The sequence below is a fragment of the Phyllobates terribilis genome, unplaced genomic scaffold, assembly GCF_046119375.1.
Source record: "Phyllobates terribilis strain yellow unplaced genomic scaffold, ASM4611937v1 Scaffold_12__6_contigs__length_324123572, whole genome shotgun sequence".
Classification (NCBI taxonomy): Eukaryota; Metazoa; Chordata; class Amphibia; order Anura; family Dendrobatidae; genus Phyllobates; species Phyllobates terribilis.
In genome coordinates this window covers 63,549,327-63,570,780 of record NW_027362772.1, presented here as the reverse complement: position 1 = coordinate 63,570,780, position 21,454 = coordinate 63,549,327, and the positions used below count along the sequence as shown (strand labels likewise).

General features: G+C 57.2%; 1 protein-coding gene across 7 annotated transcripts in view; it reads left to right on the top strand.

The window, feature by feature from the left end:
• Window positions 1-21,454, top strand: part of CIC (capicua transcriptional repressor) — a 98,711-nt gene that overhangs the window by 14,421 nt on the left and 62,836 nt on the right. The gene's annotated exons all lie outside the window — the stretch shown is intronic.

Here is a 21,454-nt window from a genome sequence, read left to right as displayed (position 1 = left end):
ATGCACGCTCGCCTGGCCTACTGCTACCTCTCCCGGCTCCTCTGTACACATGCACGCTCGGCCTGGCCTACTGCTACCTCTCCCGGCTCCTCTGTACACATGCACGCTCGCCTGGCCTACTGCTACCTCTCCCAGCTCCTCTGTACACATGCACGCTCGCCTGGCCTACTGCTACCTCTCCCAACTCCTCTGTACACATGCACGCTCGCCTGGCCTACTGCTACCTCTCCCAACTCCTCTGTACACATGCACGCTAGCCTGGCCTACTGCTACCTCTCCCAGCTCCTCTGTACACATGCACGCTCGCCTGGCCTACTGCTACCTCTCCCAACTCCTCTGTACACATGCACGCTCGCCTGGCCTACTGCTACCTCTCCCGGCTCCTCTGTACACATGCACGCTCGCCTGGCCTACTGCTACCTCTCCCGGCTCCTCTGTACACATGCACGCTAGCCTGGCCTACTGCTGCCTCTCCCGACTCCTCTGTACACATGCACGCTCGCCTGGCCTACTGCTGCCTCTCCCGGCTCCTCTGTACACATGCACGCTCGCCTGGCCTACTGCTACCTCTCCCGGCTCCTCTGTACACATGCACGCTCGCCTGGCCTACTGCTACCTCTCCCGGCTCCTCTGTACACATGCACGCTCGCCTGGCCTACTGCTACCTCTCCCGGCTCCTCTGTACACATGCACGCTCGGCCTGGCCTACTGCTACCTCTCCCAGCTCCTCTGTACACATGCACGCTCGGCCTGGCCTACTGCTACCTCTCCCAGCTCCTCTGTACACATGCACGCTCTCCTGGCCTACTGCTATCTCTCCCAGCTCCTCTGTACACATGCACGCTCGCCTGGCCTACTGTTATCTCTCCCAGCTCCTCTGTACACATGCACGCTCGCCTGGCCTACTGCTATCTCTCCCAGCTCCTCTGTACACATGCACCCTCGGCCTGGCCTGGCCTACTGTTATCTCTCCCAGCTCCTCTGTACACATGCACGCTCGGCCTGGCCTACTGCTACCTCTCCCTGCTCCTCTGTACACATGCACGCTCTCCTGGTCTACTGCTACCTCTCCCAGCTCCTCTGTACACATGCACGCTCGGCGTGGCCTGGCCTACTGCTACCTCTCCCGGCTCCTCTGTACACATGCACGCTCGACCTGGCCTACTGCTGCCTCTCCCGGCTCCTCTGTACACATGCACGCTCGACCTGGCCTACTGCTGCCTCTCCCTGCTCCTCTGTACACATGCACACTCGGCCTGGCCTACTGCTACCTCTCCTGGCTCCTCTGTACACATGCACGCTCGGCCTGGCCTACTGCTACCTCTCCTGGCTCCTCTGTACACATGCACGCTCGGCCTGGCCTACTGCTACCTCTCCCGGCTCCTCTGTACACATGCACGCTCGGCCTGGCCTGGCCTACTGCTACCTCTCCCGGCTCCTCTGTACACATGCACGCTCGGCCTGGCCTGGCCTACTGCTACCTCTTCCGGCTCCTCTGTACACATGCACGCTTGGCCTGGCCTACTGCTACCTCTCCCAGCTCCTCTGTACACATGCACGCTCGGCCTGGCCTACTGCTACCTCTCCCGGCTCCTCTGTACACATGCACGCTCGACCTGGCCTGCTGCCTCTCCCGGCTACTCTGTACACATGCACGCTCGACCTGGCCTACTGCTGCCTCTCCCGGCTCCTCTGTACACATGCACGCTCGGCCTGGCCTACTGCTACCTCTCCTGGCTCCTCTGTACACATGCACGCTAGCCTGGCCTACTGTTATCTCTCCCGGCTCCTCTGTACACATGCACGCTCGCCTGGCCTACTGTTAGCTCTCCCGGCTCCTCTGTACACATGCACGCTCGGCCTGGCCTACTGCTACCTCTCCCGGCTCCTCTGTACACATGCACGCTCGGCCTGGCCTACTGCTACCTCTCCCGGCTCCTCTGTACACATGCACGCTCGGCCTGGCCTACTGCTACCTCTCCCAGCTCCTCTGTACACATGCACGCTCGGCCTGACCTACTGCTACCTCTCCCAGCTCCTCTGTACACATGCACGCTCTCCTGGCCTACTGCTATCTCTCCCAGCTCCTCTGTACACATGCACGCTCGCCTGGCCTACTGTTATCTCTCCCAGCTCCTCTGTACACATGCACGCTCGCCTGGCCTACTGCTATCTCTCCCAGCTCCTCTGTACACATGCACCCTCGGCCTGGCCTACTGTTATCTCTCCCAGCTCCTCTGTACACATGCACGCTCGGCCTGGCCTACTGCTACCTCTCCCGGCTCCTCTGTACACATGCACGCTTGGCCTGGCCTACTGCTACCTCTCGCAGCTCCTCTGTACACATGCACGCTCGGCCTGGCCTGGCTTACTGCTACCTCTCCCGGCTCCTCTGTACACATGCACGCTCGACCTGGCCTACTGCTGCCTCTCCCGGCTCCTCTGTACACATGCACGCTCGGCCCGGCCTGGCCTACTGCTACCTCTCCCGGCTCCTCTGTACACATGCACGCTCGACCTGGCCTACTGCTGCCTCTCCCGGCTCCTCTGTACACATGCACGCTCGACCTGGCCTACTGCTGCCTCTCCCGGCTCCTCTGTACACATGCACGCTCGGTCTGGCCTACTGCTACCTCTCCTGGCTCCTCTGTACACATGCACGCTCGGTCTGGCCTACTGCTACCTCTCCTGGCTCCTCTGTACACATGCACGCTCGCCTGGCCTACTGCTATCTCTCCCAGCTCCTCTGTACACATGCACGCTCGGCCTGGCCTACTGTTATCTCTCCCAGCTCCTCTGTACACATGCACGCTCGCCTGGCCTACTGCTATCTCTCCCAGCTCCTCTGTACACATGCACGCTTTGCCTGGCCTACTGTTATCTCTCCCAGCTCCTCTGTACACATGCACGCTCGGCCTGGCCTACTGCTACCTCTCCCGGCTCCTCTGTACACATGCACGCTCGCCTGGCCTACTGTTATCTTTCCCGGCTCCTCTGTACACATGCACGCTCAGCCTGGCCTGCTGCTACCTCTCCCGGCTCCTCTGTACACATGCACTCTCGACCTGGCCTACTGCTGCCTCTCCCGGCTCCTCTGTACACATGCACGCTCGGCCTGGCCTACTGCTACCTCTCCCGGCTCCTCTGTACACATGCACGCTCGGCCTGGCCTACTGCTACCTCTCCCGGCTCCTCTGTACACATGCACGCTCGGCCTGGCCTACTGCTACCTCTCCCGGCTCCTCTGTACACATGCACGCTCGGCCTGGCCTACTGCTACCTCTCCCGGCTCCTCTGTACACATGCACGCTCGGCCTGGCCTACTGCTACCTCTCCCGGCTCCTCTGTACACATGCACGCTCGGCCTGGCCTGGCCTACTGCTACCTCTCCCGGCTCCTCTGTACACATGCACGCTTGGCCTGGCCTGCTGCTACCTCTCCCAGCTCCTCTGTACACATGCACGCTCGGCCTGGCCTACTGCTGCCTCTCCCGGCTCCTCTGTACACATGGACGCTCGACCTGGCCTACTGCTGCCTCTCCCGGCTCCTCTGTACACATGCACGCTCGGCCTGGCCTACTGCTACCTCTCCCGGCTCCTCTGTACACATGCACGCTTGGCCTGGCCTACTGCTACCTCTCCCGGCTCCTCTGTACACATGCACGCTCGCCTGGCCTACTGCTACCTCTCCCAGCTCCTCTGTACACATGCACGCTCGCCTGGCCTACTGCTGCCTCTCCCAGCTCCTCTGTACACATGCACGCTCGACCTGGCCTACTGCTGCCTCTCCCAGCTCCTCTGTACACATGCACGCTCGCCTGGCCTACTGCTGCCTCTCCCAGCTCCTCTGTACACATGCACGCTCGACCTGGCCTACTGCTGCCTCTCCCGGCTCCTCTGTACACATGCACGCTCGGCCTGGCCTACTGCTACCTCTCCCGGCTCCTCTGTACACATGCATGCTCGACCTGGCCTACTGCTGCCTCTCCCGGCTCCTCTGTACACATGCACGCTCGACCTGGCCTACTGCTGCCTCTCCCGGCTCCTCTGTACACATGCACGCTCGGCCTGGCCTACTGCTACCTCTCCTGGCTCCTCTGTACACATGCACGCTCGACCTGGCCTACTGCTGCCTCTCCCGGCTCCTCTGTACAATTCACGCTCGGTCTGGCCTACTGCTATCTCTCCTGGCTCCTCTGTACACATGCACGCTCGCCTGGCCTACTGCTATCTCTCCCAGCTCCTCTGTACACATGCACGCTCGGCCTGGCCTACTGTTATCTCTCCCAGCTCCTCTGTACACATGCACGCTCGTCTGGCCTACTGCTACCTCTCCCGGCTCCTCTGTACACATGCACGCTCGGCCTGGCCTGGCCTACTGTTATCTCTCCCAGCTCCTCTGTACACATGCACGCTCGGCCTGGCCTACTGCTACCTCTCCCGGCTCCTCTGTACACATGCACGCTCGGCCTGGAATACTGCTACCTCTCCCTGCTCCTCTGTACACATGCACGCTCTCCTGGTCTACTGCTACCTCTCCCAGCTCCTCTGTACACATGCACGCTCGGCGTGGCCTGGCCTACTGCTACCTCTCCCGGCTCCTCTGTACACATGCACGCTCGACCTGGCCTACTGCTGCCTCTCCCGGCTCCTCTGTACACATGCACGCTCGACCTGGCCTACTGCTGCCTCTCCCTGCTCCTCTGTACACATGCACACTCGGCCTGGCCTACTGCTACCTCTCCTGGCTCCTCTGTACACATGCACGCTCGGCCTGGCCTACTGCTACCTCTCCTGGCTCCTCTGTACACATGCACGCTCGGCCTGGCCTACTGCTACCTCTCCCGGCTCCTCTGTACACATGCACGCTCGGCCTGGCCTGGCCTACTGCTACCTCTCCCGGCTCCTCTGTACACATGCACGCTCGGCCTGGCCTGGCCTACTGCTACCTCTTCCGGCTCCTCTGTACACATGCACGCTTGGCCTGGCCTACTGCTACCTCTCCCAGCTCCTCTGTACACATGCACGCTCGGCCTGGCCTACTGCTACCTCTCCCGGCTCCTCTGTACACATGCACGCTCGACCTGGCCTGCTGCCTCTCCCGGCTACTCTGTACACATGCACGCTCGACCTGGCCTACTGCTGCCTCTCCCGGCTCCTCTGTACACATGCACGCTCGGCCTGGCCTACTGCTACCTCTCCTGGCTCCTCTGTACACATGCACGCTAGCCTGGCCTACTGCTATCTCTCCCAGCTCCTCTGTACACATGCACGCTCGCCTGGCCTACTGCTACCTCTCCCGGCTCCTCTGTACACATGCACGCTCGACCTGGCCTGCTGCCTCTCCCGGCTACTCTGTACACATGCACGCTCGACCTGGCCTACTGCTGCCTCTCCCGGCTCCTCTGTACACATGCACGCTCGGCCTGGCCTACTGCTACCTCTCCTGGCTCCTCTGTACACATGCACGCTAGCCTGGCCTACTGCTATCTCTCCCAGCTCCTCTGTACACATGCACGCTCGCCTGGCCTACTGTTATCTCTCCCAGCTCCTCTGTACACATGCACGCTCGCCTGGCCTACTGCTATCTCTCCCAGCTCCTCTGTACACATGCACGCTCGGCCTGGCCTACTGCTACCTCTCCCGGCTCCTCTGTACACATGCACGCTTGGCCTGGCCTACTGCTACCTCTCCCGGCTCCTCTGTACACATGCACGCTCGGCCTGGCCTACTGCTACCTCTCCCGGCTCCTCTGTACACATGCACGCTCGACCTGGCCTACTGCTGCCTCTCCCGGCTCCTCTGTACACATGCACGCTCGACCTGGCCTACTGCTGCCTCTCCCGGCTCCTCTGTACACATGCACGCTCGGCCTGGCCTACTGCTACCTCTCCTGGCTCCTCTGTACACATGCACGCTCGGCCAGGCCTACTGCTACCTCTCCCGGCTCCTCTGTACACATGCACGCTCGGCCCGGCCTGGCCTACTGCTACCTCTCCCGGCTCCTCTGTACACATGCACGCTCGACCTGGCCTACTGCTGCCTCTCCCGGCTCCTCTGTACACATGCACGCTCGACCTGGCCTGCTGCCTCTCCCGGCTCCTCTGTACACATGCACGCTCGGTCTGGCCTACTGCTACCTCTCCTGGCTCCTCTGTACACATGCACGCTCGGTCTGGCCTACTGCTACCTCTCCTGGCTCCTCTGTACACATGCACGCTCGCCTGGCCTACTGCTATCTCTCCCAGCTCCTCTGTACACATGCACGCTCGGCCTGGCCTACTGTTATCTCTCCCAGCTCCTCTGTACACATGCACGCTCGCCTGGCCTACTGCTATCTCTCCCAGCTCCTCTGTACACATGCACGCTCGGCCTGGCCTACTGCTACCTCTCCCGGCTCCTCTGTACACATGCACGCTCGCCTGGCCTACTGTTATCTTTCCCGGCTCCTCTGTACACATGCACGCTCAGCCTGGCCTGCTGCTACCTCTCCCGGCTCCTCTGTACACATGCACTCTCGACCTGGCCTACTGCTGCCTCTCCCGGCTCCTCTGTACACATGCACGCTCGGCCTGGCCTACTGCTACCTCTCCCGGCTCCTCTGTACACATGCACGCTCGGCCTGGCCTACTGCTACCTCTCCCGGCTCCTCTGTACACATGCACGCTCGGCCTGGCCTACTGCTACCTCTCCCGGCTCCTCTGTACACATGCACGCTCGGCCTGGCCTACTGCTACCTCTCCCGGCTCCTCTGTACACATGCACGCTCGGCCTGGCCTACTGCTACCTCTCCCGGCTCCTCTGTACACATGCACGCTCGGCCTGGCCTGGCCTACTGCTACCTCTCCCGGCTCCTCTGTACACATGCACGCTTGGCCTGGCCTGCTGCTACCTCTCCCAGCTCCTCTGTACACATGCACGCTCGGCCTGGCCTACTGCTGCCTCTCCCGGCTCCTCTGTACACATGGACGCTCGACCTGGCCTACTGCTGCCTCTCCCGGCTCCTCTGTACACATGCACGCTCGGCCTGGCCTACTGCTACCTCTCCTGGCTCCTCTGTACACATGCACGCTTGGCCTGGCCTACTGCTACCTCTCCCGGCTCCTCTGTACACATGCACGCTCGCCTGGCCTACTGCTACCTCTCCCAGCTCCTCTGTACACATGCACGCTCGCCTGGCCTACTGCTGCCTCTCCCAGCTCCTCTGTACACATGCACGCTCGACCTGGCCTACTGCTGCCTCTCCCAGCTCCTCTGTACACATGCACGCTCGCCTGGCCTACTGCTGCCTCTCCCAGCTCCTCTGTACACATGCACGCTCGACCTGGCCTACTGCTGCCTCTCCCGGCTCCTCTGTACACATGCACGCTCGGCCTGGCCTACTGCTACCTCTCCCGGCTCCTCTGTACACATGCATGCTCGACCTGGCCTACTGCTGCCTCTCCCGGCTCCTCTGTACACATGCACGCTCGACCTGGCCTACTGCTGCCTCTCCCGGCTCCTCTGTACACATGCACGCTCGGCCTGGCCTACTGCTACCTCTCCTGGCTCCTCTGTACACATGCACGCTCGACCTGGCCTACTGCTGCCTCTCCCGGCTCCTCTGTACAATTCACGCTCGGTCTGGCCTACTGCTATCTCTCCTGGCTCCTCTGTACACATGCACGCTCGCCTGGCCTACTGCTATCTCTCCCAGCTCCTCTGTACACATGCACGCTCGGCCTGGCCTGGCCTACTGTTATCTCTCCCAGCTCCTCTGTACACATGCACGCTCGTCTGGCCTACTGCTACCTCTCCCGGCTCCTCTGTACACATGCACGCTCGGCCTGGCCTGGCCTACTGTTATCTCTCCCAGCTCCTCTGTACACATGCACGCTCGGCCTGGCCTACTGCTACCTCTCCCGGCTCCTCTGTACACATGCACGCTCGCCTGGCCTACTGCTGCCTCTTCCGGCTCCTCTGTACACATGCACGCTCGACCTGGCCTACTGCTGCCTCTCCCGGCTCCTCTGTACACATGCACGCTCGGCCTGGCCTACTGCTACCTCTCCTGGCTCCTCTGTACACATGCACGCTCGGCCTGGCCTACTGCTACCTCTCCCGACTCCTCTGTACACATGCACGCTCGGCCTGGCCTACTGCTACCTCTCCCGACTCCTCTGTACACATGCACGCTCGGCCTGGCCTACTGCTACCTCTCCCGGCTCCTCTGTACACATGCACGCTCGGCCTGGCCTGGCCTACTGCTACCTCTCCCGGCTCCTCTGTACACATGCACGCTCGACTGGCCTACTGCTGCCTCTCCCAGCTCCTCTGTACACATGCACGCTCGACCTGGCCTACTGCTGCCTCTCCCAGCTCCTCTGTACACATGCACGCTCGCCTGGCCTACTGCTGCCTCTCCCAGCTCCTCTGTACACATGCACGCTCGACCTGGCCTACTGCTGCCTCTCCCGGCTCCTCTGTACACATGCACGCTCGGCCTGGCCTACTGCTACCTCTCCCAGCTCCTCTGTACACATGCACGCTCGGCCTGGCCTACTGCTACCTCTCCCGGCTCCTCTGTACACATGCACGCTCGACCTGGCCTACTGCTGCCTCTCCCGGCTCCTCTGTACACATGCACGCTCGACCTGGCCTACTGCTACCTCTCCCGGCTCCTCTGTACACATGCACGCTCGGCCTGGCCTACTGCTACCTCTCCCGGCTCCTCTGTACACATGCACGCTCGACCTGGCCTACTGCTGCCTCTCCCGGCTCCTCTGTACACATGCATGCTCGACCTGGCCTACTGCTGCCTCTCCCGGCTCCTCTGTACACATGCACGCTCGACCTGGCCTACTGCTGCCTCTCCCGGCTCCTCTGTACACATGCACGCTCGGCCTGGCCTGGCCTACTGCTACCTCTCCCGGCTCCTCTGTACACATGCACGCTCGACCTGGCCTACTGCTGCCTCTCCCGACTCCTCTGTACACATGCACGCTCGGCCTGGCCTACTGCTACCTCTCCCGGCTCCTCTGTACACATGCACGCTCTCCTGGCCTACTGCTGCCTCTCCCGACTCCTCTGTACACATGCACGCTCGACCTGGCCTACTGCTGCCTCTCCCTGCTCCTCTGTACACATGCACGCTCGACCTGGCCTACTGCTGCCTCTCCCGGCTCCTCTGTACACATGCACGCTCGGCCTGGCCTACTGCTACCTCTCCCGGCTCCTCTGTACACATGCATGCTCGACCTGGCCTACTGCTGCCTCTCCCGACTCCTCTGTACACATGCACGCTCGGCCTGGCCTACTGCTACCTCTCCCGGCTCCTCTGTACACATGCACGCTCTCCTGGCCTACTGCTGCCTCTCCCGACTCCTCTGTACACATGCACGCTCGACCTGGCCTACTGCTGCCTCTCCCTGCTCCTCTGTACACATGCACGCTCGACCTGGCCTACTGCTGCCTCTCCCGGCTCCTCTGTACACATGCACGCTCGGCCTGGCCTGGCCTACTGCTACCTCTCCCGGCTCCTCTGTACACATGCACGCTCGACCTGGCCTACTGCTACCTCTCCCGGCTCCTCTGTACACATGCACGCTCGGCCTGGCCTACTGCTACCTCTCCCGACTCCTCTGTACACATGCACGCTCGGCCTGGCCTACTGCTACCTCTCCCGACTCCTCTGTACACATGCACGCTCGGCCTGGCCTACTGCTACCTCTCCCGGCTCCTCTGTACACATGCACGCTCGGCCTGGCCTGGCCTACTGCTACCTCTCCCGGCTCCTCTGTACACATGCACGCTCGACTGGCCTACTGCTGCCTCTCCCAGCTCCTCTGTACACATGCACGCTCGACCTGGCCTACTGCTGCCTCTCCCAGCTCCTCTGTACACATGCACGCTCGCCTGGCCTACTGCTGCCTCTCCCAGCTCCTCTGTACACATGCACGCTCGACCTGGCCTACTGCTGCCTCTCCCGGCTCCTCTGTACACATGCACGCTCGGCCTGGCCTACTGCTACCTCTCCCAGCTCCTCTGTACACATGCACGCTCGGCCTGGCCTACTGCTACCTCTCCCGGCTCCTCTGTACACATGCACGCTCGACCTGGCCTACTGCTGCCTCTCCCGGCTCCTCTGTACACATGCACGCTCGACCTGGCCTACTGCTACCTCTCCCGGCTCCTCTGTACACATGCACGCTCGGCCTGGCCTACTGCTACCTCTCCCGGCTCCTCTGTACACATGCACGCTCGACCTGGCCTACTGCTGCCTCTCCCGGCTCCTCTGTACACATGCATGCTCGACCTGGCCTACTGCTGCCTCTCCCGGCTCCTCTGTACACATGCACGCTCGACCTGGCCTACTGCTGCCTCTCCCGGCTCCTCTGTACACATGCACGCTCGGCCTGGCCTGGCCTACTGCTACCTCTCCCGGCTCCTCTGTACACATGCACGCTCGACCTGGCCTACTGCTGCCTCTCCCGACTCCTCTGTACACATGCACGCTCGGCCTGGCCTACTGCTACCTCTCCCGGCTCCTCTGTACACATGCACGCTCTCCTGGCCTACTGCTGCCTCTCCCGACTCCTCTGTACACATGCACGCTCGACCTGGCCTACTGCTGCCTCTCCCTGCTCCTCTGTACACATGCACGCTCGACCTGGCCTACTGCTGCCTCTCCCGGCTCCTCTGTACACATGCACGCTCGGCCTGGCCTACTGCTACCTCTCCCGGCTCCTCTGTACACATGCACGCTCGACCTGGCCTACTGCTGCCTCTCCCGACTCCTCTGTACACATGCACGCTCGGCCTGGCCTACTGCTACCTCTCCCGGCTCCTCTGTACACATGCACGCTCTCCTGGCCTACTGCTGCCTCTCCCGACTCCTCTGTACACATGCACGCTCGACCTGGCCTACTGCTGCCTCTCCCTGCTCCTCTGTACACATGCACGCTCGACCTGGCCTACTGCTGCCTCTCCCGGCTCCTCTGTACACATGCACGCTCGGCCTGGCCTGGCCTACTGCTACCTCTCCCGGCTCCTCTGTACACATGCACGCTCGACCTGGCCTACTGCTACCTCTCCCGGCTCCTCTGTACACATGCACGCTCGGCCTGGCCTGGCCTGGCCTACTGCTGCCTCTCCCGACTCCTCTGTACACATGCACGCTCGTCCAGGCTCCCGTAACCAGGCAGGTTTACCATTTGGGTGTCTCATACAGCTGGGTAACATTGTGTGATAGGGGCCACATTGGGGTCTCCCTGTGTTCCCCACTGTTGGGGGAAGTTCTCCATTTTTCTTCAGCTGTTGCAGTGGTCGGTGTTTGCGTCGTAGCACCAGCTTCACCCACCTCTGCTTTCCTCCCGCGTCATCTGCTCCCTCGTTCCTGGACGTCTCCCTTACTTTTTCTTTTTTTTCTTTTTCCCGTGACCCTGAGCTGTGAATATGACTTGACGGCTCCTGGAAGTGTGAATGAAATGTCTCAGCTCCCGGAGGTGTGTGCGCGGGCGCCGTATACCGGGCTCATTACCGCCATTACATCTATTTCTGTCCGCCAAGAGTAATATTCACTGCGCTGCAAAGGATGGAGGGGGGAGTAAAAAAAACGTGCCCCATGTGCCAGTGGACTCAAAGTCCCCTATTGGTTACTGTGGTGGGCGGTGCTACCTTGTGATTGACAGTTGTGCTCTGGAGCCCATAGTGGGTGGGGCTAGCTTGTGATTGACAGTTGTGCTCTGCAGCCCATAGTGGGCGGGGCTAGCTTGTGATTGACAGTTGTGCTCTGCAGCCCATAGTGGGCGGGGCTAGCTTGTGATTGACAGTTGTGCTCTGCAGCCCGTAATGGGCGTAGCTAGCTTGTGATTGACAGTTGTGCTCTGCAGCCTGTAGTGGGTGGGACTACTTTGTGATTGACACTTCTGCTTTGCAGCTGGTGGTGGGCGGGGCTACCTTGTGATTGACAGTTGTGCTCTGCAGCCCGTAGTGAGCGGGGCTACCTTGTGATTGACAGTTCTGCTATGCAGCCCTGTAGTGGGCGGGGTTACATAATGATTGACAGTTCAGCCCTGTAGTGGGCGGGGTTACCTTGTGATTGAGAGTTCTGCTCTGCAGCCCGTAGAGGGCGGGGCTACCTTGTGATTGACAGTTCTGCTCTGCAGCCCTGTAGTGGGCGGGGCTACCTTGTGATTGACAGTTCAGCTCTGCAGCCCTGTAGTGGGCGGGGTTACCTTGTGATTGACAGTTCTGCTCTGCAGCCCGTAGTGGGTGGGACTACTTTGTGATTGACACTTCTGCTCTGCAGCTGGTGGTGGGCGGGGCTACCTTGTGATTGACAGCTCTGCTGTTAGCCTTAGTCCTGTGCTGGGAGTGGATTCTGCCACCTCTCCTTTTGCAGCATCGGTCAGTGCACAATTGCCCAACCCACCTAGAACCGCTCCTTATGCCAAAAACTAACCGCCAATATGGCCGCTATAGTAACGTGTTGCGGCCGGTGTTGATTTCTGCTTCCTCCTGAATAGTTGGCGCCCCCACTGGGACTTGTCCTGGCTGCTGGCACAGTATCAGCTGCTCTCTGTACAGGCCTGTGCCTGAGACCTGGCTCTGAATGACACCCTCATGCCCATACTGGAGCGTAATCCTCGCCCCACTGGGCTGTAGAGCGGGCAGGAGCCAACCTGTGTGTGTGCTACCTCTCTACCCCGACCAGCGCTCCTATAATAACGGCCATTATAGGGATTTCTCGCTTTTATGCAACGACATCAGCATCTTTCTAATGCAATTTTTTTAATGCTTAAGTCAGCGGATGGAAACAATATATGCACTGGCTGTCAGGGAATACTGGGAGTTGTAGTTTTGCAACCGCTACAAAAGCCACAAGTTGGAGTGTAAACACGGGTGTAGAACATGTTGGTGCCCGGCTCGGAGCCCCTTTAGCACCCTGGATATGCGGAGTGCCGCACGTGGCCGCCTCCATATCCTCTGCTCTTTGCTGCCCTCTTCTTCTGCTCTAATTGCCGCCGTGCTCACTGAACGTCCCCCTCATCCCTCCTTCCCTCTCCCATGCAGAGATAATGCCTCCATCTATAAAAGGCGTCTGCTGCCGCTGCGCGGTTTCCCCCGTGGGTGTCTTCTGCTTGGCTGAGCGGGGGTTAAGGGAGCCTCGTTCCCCCTCCCGTCATCAGTGACACAAAACCGTTTCTCGGCAACAGGTAACCGGGGCGACCGTTTCCTAAAAAAAGGCCTGAAAGCGAGGCGCACCCCTCCCCGTCCTCCGACCCTACATTAGATTCCAGTTATGGAGGAAATTCCATAATTGCCCATATTATTATTTGTTTTTATAGTTTCTATTTAAACTTTTTTTTAAACTAATTTTCAAACTTTTTAGAAACTTTTTTTAAAGTGTAATTTTAAAGAGACATTGCACTTTTTTAGCAAGCCCCCTGATTTTGCATAATGGTCAGTGAGTTTGGGGGCGCAAGCGAAAGATCTTCATTTTTCCACCTGCAAGGTGAAACGTTCTGCGACATTTCCGGTCCGGTTTTCCAAGAGCTCTGCTTGCTGTCAGTGATTAACAGGAAAGATCAGGCGGATGCAAACAGTCAGGATGGGCAGAGATTTGGGCCGCTGCGTTTGACTGGATGCAATCGTCCCCGTCTCTCGATCACGGCATCGCTCCGTTGTGCTCCTGCCTGGGAGCGGAGGGGTTAATCCTGCACTCCCACACACTTCCTTCTCACATTAGAGAATCCCTTCCCTGCTGTCTGCACAGATCGCCTGCAGCCATCACATTCAGCCGGGATGAAACGCGTGGTAGTGCGCCATCAGCTCGGGGTGCAATACCAGTAATGGCCACTACTGGATGTATGTCGCTGTGTCGGGTTAACAATGAAGATCTTGTGATCGTCGATTCCTTTGGTCTCCTCTCAGGATTGACCGACAGTCTGATATGTATGGGGGACACCTGGAAGCAGGGAAAAAGAAGGATCGGGCATGTTCGATTTCAATATGCCCGATCTTACGTTCTCACCCAGTGGAGTCACGATAACCAGCCATTATTCAAATGTTTGGTCACATAAATTCTGCTCAAAGCTGAGGTTTTGTTACAATTGCAGCCAGCCGAGAAAATCCTCGGTGAGCAAAACGCGTCGGCAGCACCAATCGCCTGCGTCATGATAGTTTTGTTACAATGTATCAATCTATCCTTGGCTTGAGATTGGTCGATCACACAGTTGATGCCCAATCAGATGTGATCTCCATTACTCACTGGATTAAAGCCACACATGAGTCGGGAACATGACGTTCCCCCTCCCCCGAGTGTTGTAATCCGCAGGCGGCTATCACTCTCCAGTACAATGCTTTATCGACAAGAGGTCAGCGGAAGACGAGCAGGATCAATATCTGCCAGACGGCAGCGGACGTTAATCCCACTCCGGCCTCCGACATCGCAATTAACAGTCCATTAATCCTAAGGAGTTTTCTGCTGTACAAGTGCAACATGGCGATTTCCCCTCCCCCTCCCCACAGCGAGGTCATAGTTACAGTAGCGGGAGTTGACGTCAATCACCCCCACATAGGTAGGGGTGTAGTCTATCCCCCTACAGTGAGGTTATAGTCAGGTGGCGCGGGCTAATGTACATCCCTCTGCAGTGAGATCGTAGTCGGGCGGCGGGGGCGGACGTCGACCCTTCTACAGTGAGATCGTAGTCGGGTGGCGGGGGCTGACGTCCATCCCTCTACAGTGAGATCGTAGTCGGGTGGCGGGGGCTGACGTCCATCCCTCTACAGTGAGATCGTAGTCGGGTGGCGGGTGCTGACGTCGATCCCTCTACAGTGAGATCGTAGTTGGGTGGCGGGGGCTGACGTCCATCTCTCTATGGTGAGATCGTAGTTGGGTGGCGGGGGCTGACGTCCATCTCTCTACGGTGAGATCGTAGTCGGGTGGCGGGGGCTGACGTTAATCCCTCTACAGTGAGATCGTAGTTGGGTGGTGGGGGCTGACGTCGATCCTCTCTACAGTGAGATCGTAGTCAGGTGGCGGGGGCTGACGTCGATCCCCCTCCACAGCAAGGTCATAGTGTCAGTGGCCGAAATTGACGTCATTCCCCCCACATAGTGAGTTTTAGTAGGTGGTAGTGAAGCCAATTCCCCTACAGAGAAGTTGTATTCAGGTGGCAGGGTCAGACTTTGATTCCCCTGCAGTGAGGTCGTGGTTGGGGCAGACATCGATCCCTCTAGAGTGAGGTGGGGAGGGGGGGCTGACATTGATCCCTCTATAGTGAGGTCGTAGTCAGGAGGTTGGGGCTCACTTTGATCCCTCTAATGTGAGGAAGTCGGGTGAGCGGGGCTGACGTCGATCCCTTTACAGATAGGTCGTAGTTGGGTGGCCGGGGATGACATCGATCCCTCTACAGTGAGGTTGTAGTTGGGTGGCCTGGTCTGACGTTGATCCCTCTATAGTGAGGTCGTAGTCGGGTGGAGGGGGCTGACGTTGGTTCCCCCCACCACAGCAAGATCAAAGTGTCAATGGCAGAAATTGACTTCAATCCAGGGGGGACAAGGTCTATTCCCCTCCATTGAGGTTGTAGTCTGGTGGTAGGGGCAGACTTTGATCCCTTTACAGTGAGGTCTTGGTCGGGTGATGGGGGCTGACATTGATCCCTTTCCGGTGAGGTCATAGTCGAGTGGCTCAGGCTCACGTTGATCCCTCTACAGGGAGGTCATAGACGGGTGGCCGGGGATCAAGTCTATCCCCCTACTGTGAGGTCATAGTCTGGTGGCAGATTTTGACCCTTTTACACTGAGGTCGTGGTCGGGTGGCAGGGACTGATGTCGATCCCTCTGCAGTGAGGTTGTAGCCGGGTGGAGGGGGCTGATGTTGATCCTTCTCCCGTGAGTTTGTAGTCGGATGGCTAGGGATGACGTCAATCACTCTGCAGTGAGGACGTACCTGGGTGGCGGGGGATAATGTTGATCACTCTGCAGTGAAGTCCTAGTTATCCAAGTGGCTGTGGCTCACATCGATCTGTCTACAATGAGGTCGTAGTCGGGTGGCCAGGGCTTTAGTCCAGGGTTCCCCAACTCCAGTCCTCAAGGCCCACCAACAGGTCATGTTTTCAGGATTTCCTTAGTATTGCACAGGTGATGGAATTATTGCCTGTGCAGGTGATGCAATTATCACCTGTGTAATACTAAGGAAATCCTGAAAACATGACCTGTTGGTGGGCCTTGAGGACTGGAGTTGGGGAACCCTGCTTTAGTCGATCCCTCTACAGTGAGGTCGTAGCCAGGGCTGACGTAGATTCCTCTACAGTGAGGTCGTAGTCGGGTGACCGGGGCAGACTTTGATGCCCACATAGTGAGTTGTAAAAAGTGGGGGACGAAGTCTGTTCCCCTTCAGTGTGGTTGTAGTTGGGTGGCGGGGGCAGACATTGATCCCTCTGTAGTGACATCATAGCAGGGTGGGGGGCACTGACGTCGATCACTCTGCAGTGAGGTCCTAGTTAGTCGAGTGACCGTGGCTCACGTCGATCCCTCTACAATGACGTCGTAGTCGGGTGGCCAGGCCTGACGTTTATCGCTCTGTAATGAGGTTGTAGCTGGCTGGCCAGGGCTGATATTGATCCTTCTACAGTGAGGTCGTAGTCAGGGTGCCGGAGCTAATGTCGATCCCTCTGCACTGAGGTTGTAGTCTGGTTGCTGGGGCTAATGTTGATCCCCCTACAGTGAGGTTGTAGTCAGGGTGGACTTTGATCGTTCTACTCTGAGGTCATTGTGGGGTGGCCGGTGCTGATGTTGATCCCTCTACCGTGAGGTCGTAGTCAGGAGGTCGGGGCTGACGTCAATTCCTCTGCAGTGAGGTCGTAGTCGGGTGGCGGGGGCTGACGCCGATTCCTCTGCAGTGAGGTTGTAGTCGGGTGACAGGGGCTGACGTCGATCCCTTTGCAATGAGATAGTAGTTGGGTGGCGGGGGCTGACATTGATTCTCCTCACAGCGAGTTCATAGTGTCAGTGGAAGAAGTTGACTTCAATCCCCCCCACAAAGTAAGTTGTAATAAGGGGGGGCGACGAAGTCTATTCCCCTCTAGTGAAGTTGTAGTGGGGTGGTAGTCGGGTGGTGGGTGCTGTCGTTGATCCCTCTACAGTGAGGTCGTAGTGAGGTGACGGGGGCTGTCGTTGATCCTTCTACAGTGGAGTCGTTGTGGGGGCTGACGTCGATCCCTCTACAGTGAGGTCATAGTCGGGTGGCCAGGGCTGACGTCGATCCCTCTGCAGTGAGGTCGTAGCTGGGGCTAATGTCGATACCCCTACAGTGAGTTCATGGGTGGCTGGGGCTGTCGTTGATCCCTCTACAGTGAGGTTGTAGTCGGGTGGCCGCGGCTGTTTTCGATTCCTCTGCAGTGAGGTCATAGCTGGGGGCCAATGTCGATCCCACTACAGTGAGTTCATGGGTGGCCGGAGCTGATGTTGATTCCTCTACATTGAGATCGTAGTGTCAGTGGCGGAAGTTGACGTAAATCCCCCCCACATAGTGAGTTGTAATAAGGGGGGAGGCGAAGGCTATTGTAGTCGGGTGGTGGGGGCAGACTTTGATCCTTTTACAGTGCGGTTGTGGTCAGGTGGCGGGGTCTCATGTTGATCCCTCTATAGTGAGGTCATAGTCGGGTGGCCGGGGATCACGTCCATTCTTCTATAGTGAGATCGTAGTTGGGTGGCAGGGGCAAGCTGTGATCCTTGTACAGTGAGGTCGTGGTCAGGTGGCAGGGACTGATGTCGATCCCTCTGCAGTGAGGTCCTAGTTAGTAGAGTGCCCGTGGCTCACGTCGATCCCTCTACAATGAGGCCGTATTCGGGTGGCGGGGGCTGACGTCGATCCCTCTACAGTGAGCTCGTAGTCGGGTGGCCGGGGCTGACGTCAATGCCTCTACAGTGAGGTCGTAGTCGGGTGGAGGGTATGGAGGACTGTGTGGGGCCCATTATGCTGTGTGAAGGACTATGTGGGGCCCATTATTCTGTATAGAGGACTATGTGGGGCTCATTATACTATATGGAGGACTATGTGAGGCCCATTATACTGTATGTATGACTATGTGGGGCCCATTATACTGTATAGAGGACTATGTGGGGCTCATTATACTGTATGGAGGATTATGTGGGGCTCATTATACTGTATGGAGGACTATGTGGGGCCCAATATACTGTATGAAGCACTATGTGGGGCCCATTATACTGTATGGAACACTATGTGGGGCCCATTATGCTGTGTGGGGATCACAGTTGGGGCATCATACTGTGATGGGTCACCATACTTTGCTGGGGGGGTACAGTAGGGTCATCGTGCTGTGGAGGAATTCACTGTGGGGGTATCATACTGTGTTTGGGGGGCACTTTTGTTGGCATCATACTTTATTATCTGTATTAATCAATTCAAGGTTTTTTATCCTTTGTAATTACATATTTAAATTAGGTGGCAAGGGCTGACATTGATTCCTTTGCAGTGATGTCGTAGTCAGGTGGCAGAGTACTGACGACGATTTCTCTACAGTGAGGTCGTAGTCGGGTGGAGGGGGCTGATGTCGATTCCTCTGCAGTGATGTTGTAGTCGGGTGGAGGGGGCTGATGTCTATTCCTCTGCAGTGATGTTGTAGTCGGGTGGCCGGGGCTGACGTCGATTCCTCTGCAGTGATGTTGAGTCGGGTGGCGGGGTACTGACATTGATTCCTCTACAGTGAGGTCGTAGTTGGGTGGCGGGGGCTGATGTCGATCTTTCTACAGTGATGTCGTAGTCGGGTGGAGGGGGCTGACGTCGATTCCTCTGTAGTGAGGTCGTAGTTGGGTGGCCGGTGCTGACATTGAACTTTCTACAGTGATGTCGTAGTCGGGTGGCCGGGGCTGACGTCGATTCCTCTGCAGTGATGTTGAGTCGGGTGGCCGGGTACTGACATTGATTCCTCTACAGTGAGGTCGTAGTTGGGTGGCGGGGGCTGATGTCGATCTTTCTACAGTGATGTCGTAATCGGGTGGCCGAGGCTGACTCTCTCTCTCTTTTCCACAGATTTTTTTCTTTCTCTTTTTTTCTTCTTCTTGTGTTCTCTTTCTCTGTTGTTCTAATTCTAACCCTTTTATGCTCATTCTCACTTTTTTCTCTGCTTTCCTTTGCTCTTTACCACTTTCTTTTTATTTACTCTCGCTCTCTAGCTTTTTCTCTTTCTCTCTTCTCACTATTTTTTCTCACTCTTTTTTTTCTTTTTTTCCTCAGACAATCTTTCTCTCTTGCTTTCGCTCTTTCTCACTTTGCCTTTCTATTGTTTGTTCTTTCTTTGTTATGCTTTCTCATTCTTACTGTTTCTTGTGCTGTGTGAAAAATGTGGATAGAACACACACAACAAAAGTTGACTGTTGAATGAGGCCTTACTCTCGCTCTAACTTGCTCTGTCTCTTGCTGTCTTACTAGCTCTCTCATGCTCTTTCTTTCTCACTTTGTCTTTCTGACTGTCGTTCTGTCTTTTTCATTTTCTTTCTTCTGACTTTTTTCCAGCTGTTTTTTTTCTCTTGCTATCTTTTTTATTCTTCGACACTTTTTTTTTCCAGCTCTTTTCCACTCCTCTCACCATCTTTCTTTCTTCTGCTCTTTTTCTCTCTCGCCACCTTTTTTCTGCACTTTCTTTCCAGCTCTTTTTCCCTGTCGCTACCTTTCTTTCTTGCACTTGCTTTTCAGCTTTTCTCTCTTGCCATCTGTATTCTGTTCTTTCTTCCCAGCTCTTTCTTCTGTTTTTTTTCCCCCTTTAACAATCTTTTTCTTCTGCTCTTTTTCAGCTTTTTCTCTTGCCATCTTTCTTTCTTCTGCTCTTTTTTTTGTCTCTCGTAATCTTTCTTCTGCTTTTTTTCAGCTGTTTTTCTGCACTTTTTTTCCAGCTCTATTTCTGTCTCACCATCTTTCTCCTGTTCTTTCTTTCCAGCTCTTTTTCTCTGTCACATCTTTTTTTTCCACTCTTTTTCTCTCGCCATCTTTCATTCTTCCCAACTTTTTCTTCTTTCTTTCCAGCTTTTTCTTTCTCGCCATCTTTCTACTGTTCTTTCTTTTCAGCTCTTTTTCTTTCCCGCCATCTTTCTACTGTTCTTTCTTTCCAGCTCTTTTTCTTTCTCGCCATCTTTCTACTGTTCTTTATTCCCAGCTTTTTCTTTCTCGCCATCTTTCTACTGTTCTTTCTTTCCAGCTCTTTTTCTTTCTCGCCATCTTTCTACTGTTCTTTATTCCCAGCTTTTTCTTTCTCGCCATCTTTCTACTGTTCTTTCTTTCCAGCTCTTTTTCTTTCTCGCCATCTTTCTACTGTTCTTTATTCCCAGCTCTTTTTCTTTCTCGCCATCTTTCTACTGTTCTTTATTCCCAGCTCTTTTTCTTTCTCGCCATCTTTCTTTTTTCCCCCTATTTTTCTCTCACGCCATCTGCTCTCTAGCTTCTCTTTACCTCTGTCTTTTTCTCTCGTTCTTCCTGTTTTGGGCACTTTCTTCCCCTCTTTTTCTTTCTCCCTCGCCCTACAGCGGCATTCCGCTCTCTATTTGTGAATGCTGAGAGTAGTAGTTGTGCTTGCACTTTGTGACGTAGTGCTAGTATTTTTTTGGTGCTAGTATTTTGTCGTGTGGTTGTTGTTTTTTCTCAGACGCTGAGTCACAGTCACACGACCTCATGAGACACCATTTAACTGGTAAGGTCACACCCAAAAGATGTGGGGAGGAGCGGCGGAGGGACTTCACGTGTCAGGTGCTCGCTCTGAGAGTCGTAGTTTCCGGGAAGGAGCACTGAACTTTCTTCTGTCTCCTTCTCCTGTAGTAAATTCCTCATATCCCCAGACATACCTACAGATCAGAAGTCTCAGGGCGCCCTCTAGTGGCCGATAGTGGAGTGTGACATGAGGGATCCGCACACAGATGTAGGCTGGCGTTATATCATCACATCGTCCTGTAGGTGACCATACACACTAGATTTATGTGGCCCGGACTCGCATATGAGACCAGATGAGCTCTCTCTGTCGCGACGCCACGCTCTTCCTCCACTCTTTTGCGTCCAAGCTCTTCCTCCGCTCTCTGTGTCGCGCCGCCGCGCCCTTCCTCCGCTCTCTGTGTCGCGCCGCCGCGCCCTTCCTCCGCTCTCTGTGTCGCGCCGCCGCGCCCTTCCTCCGCTCTCTGTGTCGCGCCGCCGCGCCCTTCCTCCGCTCTGTGTCGCGACGCCGCACCCTTCCTCCGCTCTGTGTCGCGCCGCCGCGCCCTTCCTCCGCTCTCTGTGTCGCGACGCCGCGCCCTTCCTCCGCTCTCTGTGTCGCGACGCCGCGCCCTTCCTCCGCTCTCTGTGTCGCGACGCCACGCCCTTCCTCCGCTCTGTGTCGCGACGCCGCGCCCTTCCTCCGCTCTCTGTGTCGCGACGCCGCGCCCTTCCTCCGCTCTCTGTGTCGCGACGCCGCGCCCTTCCTCCG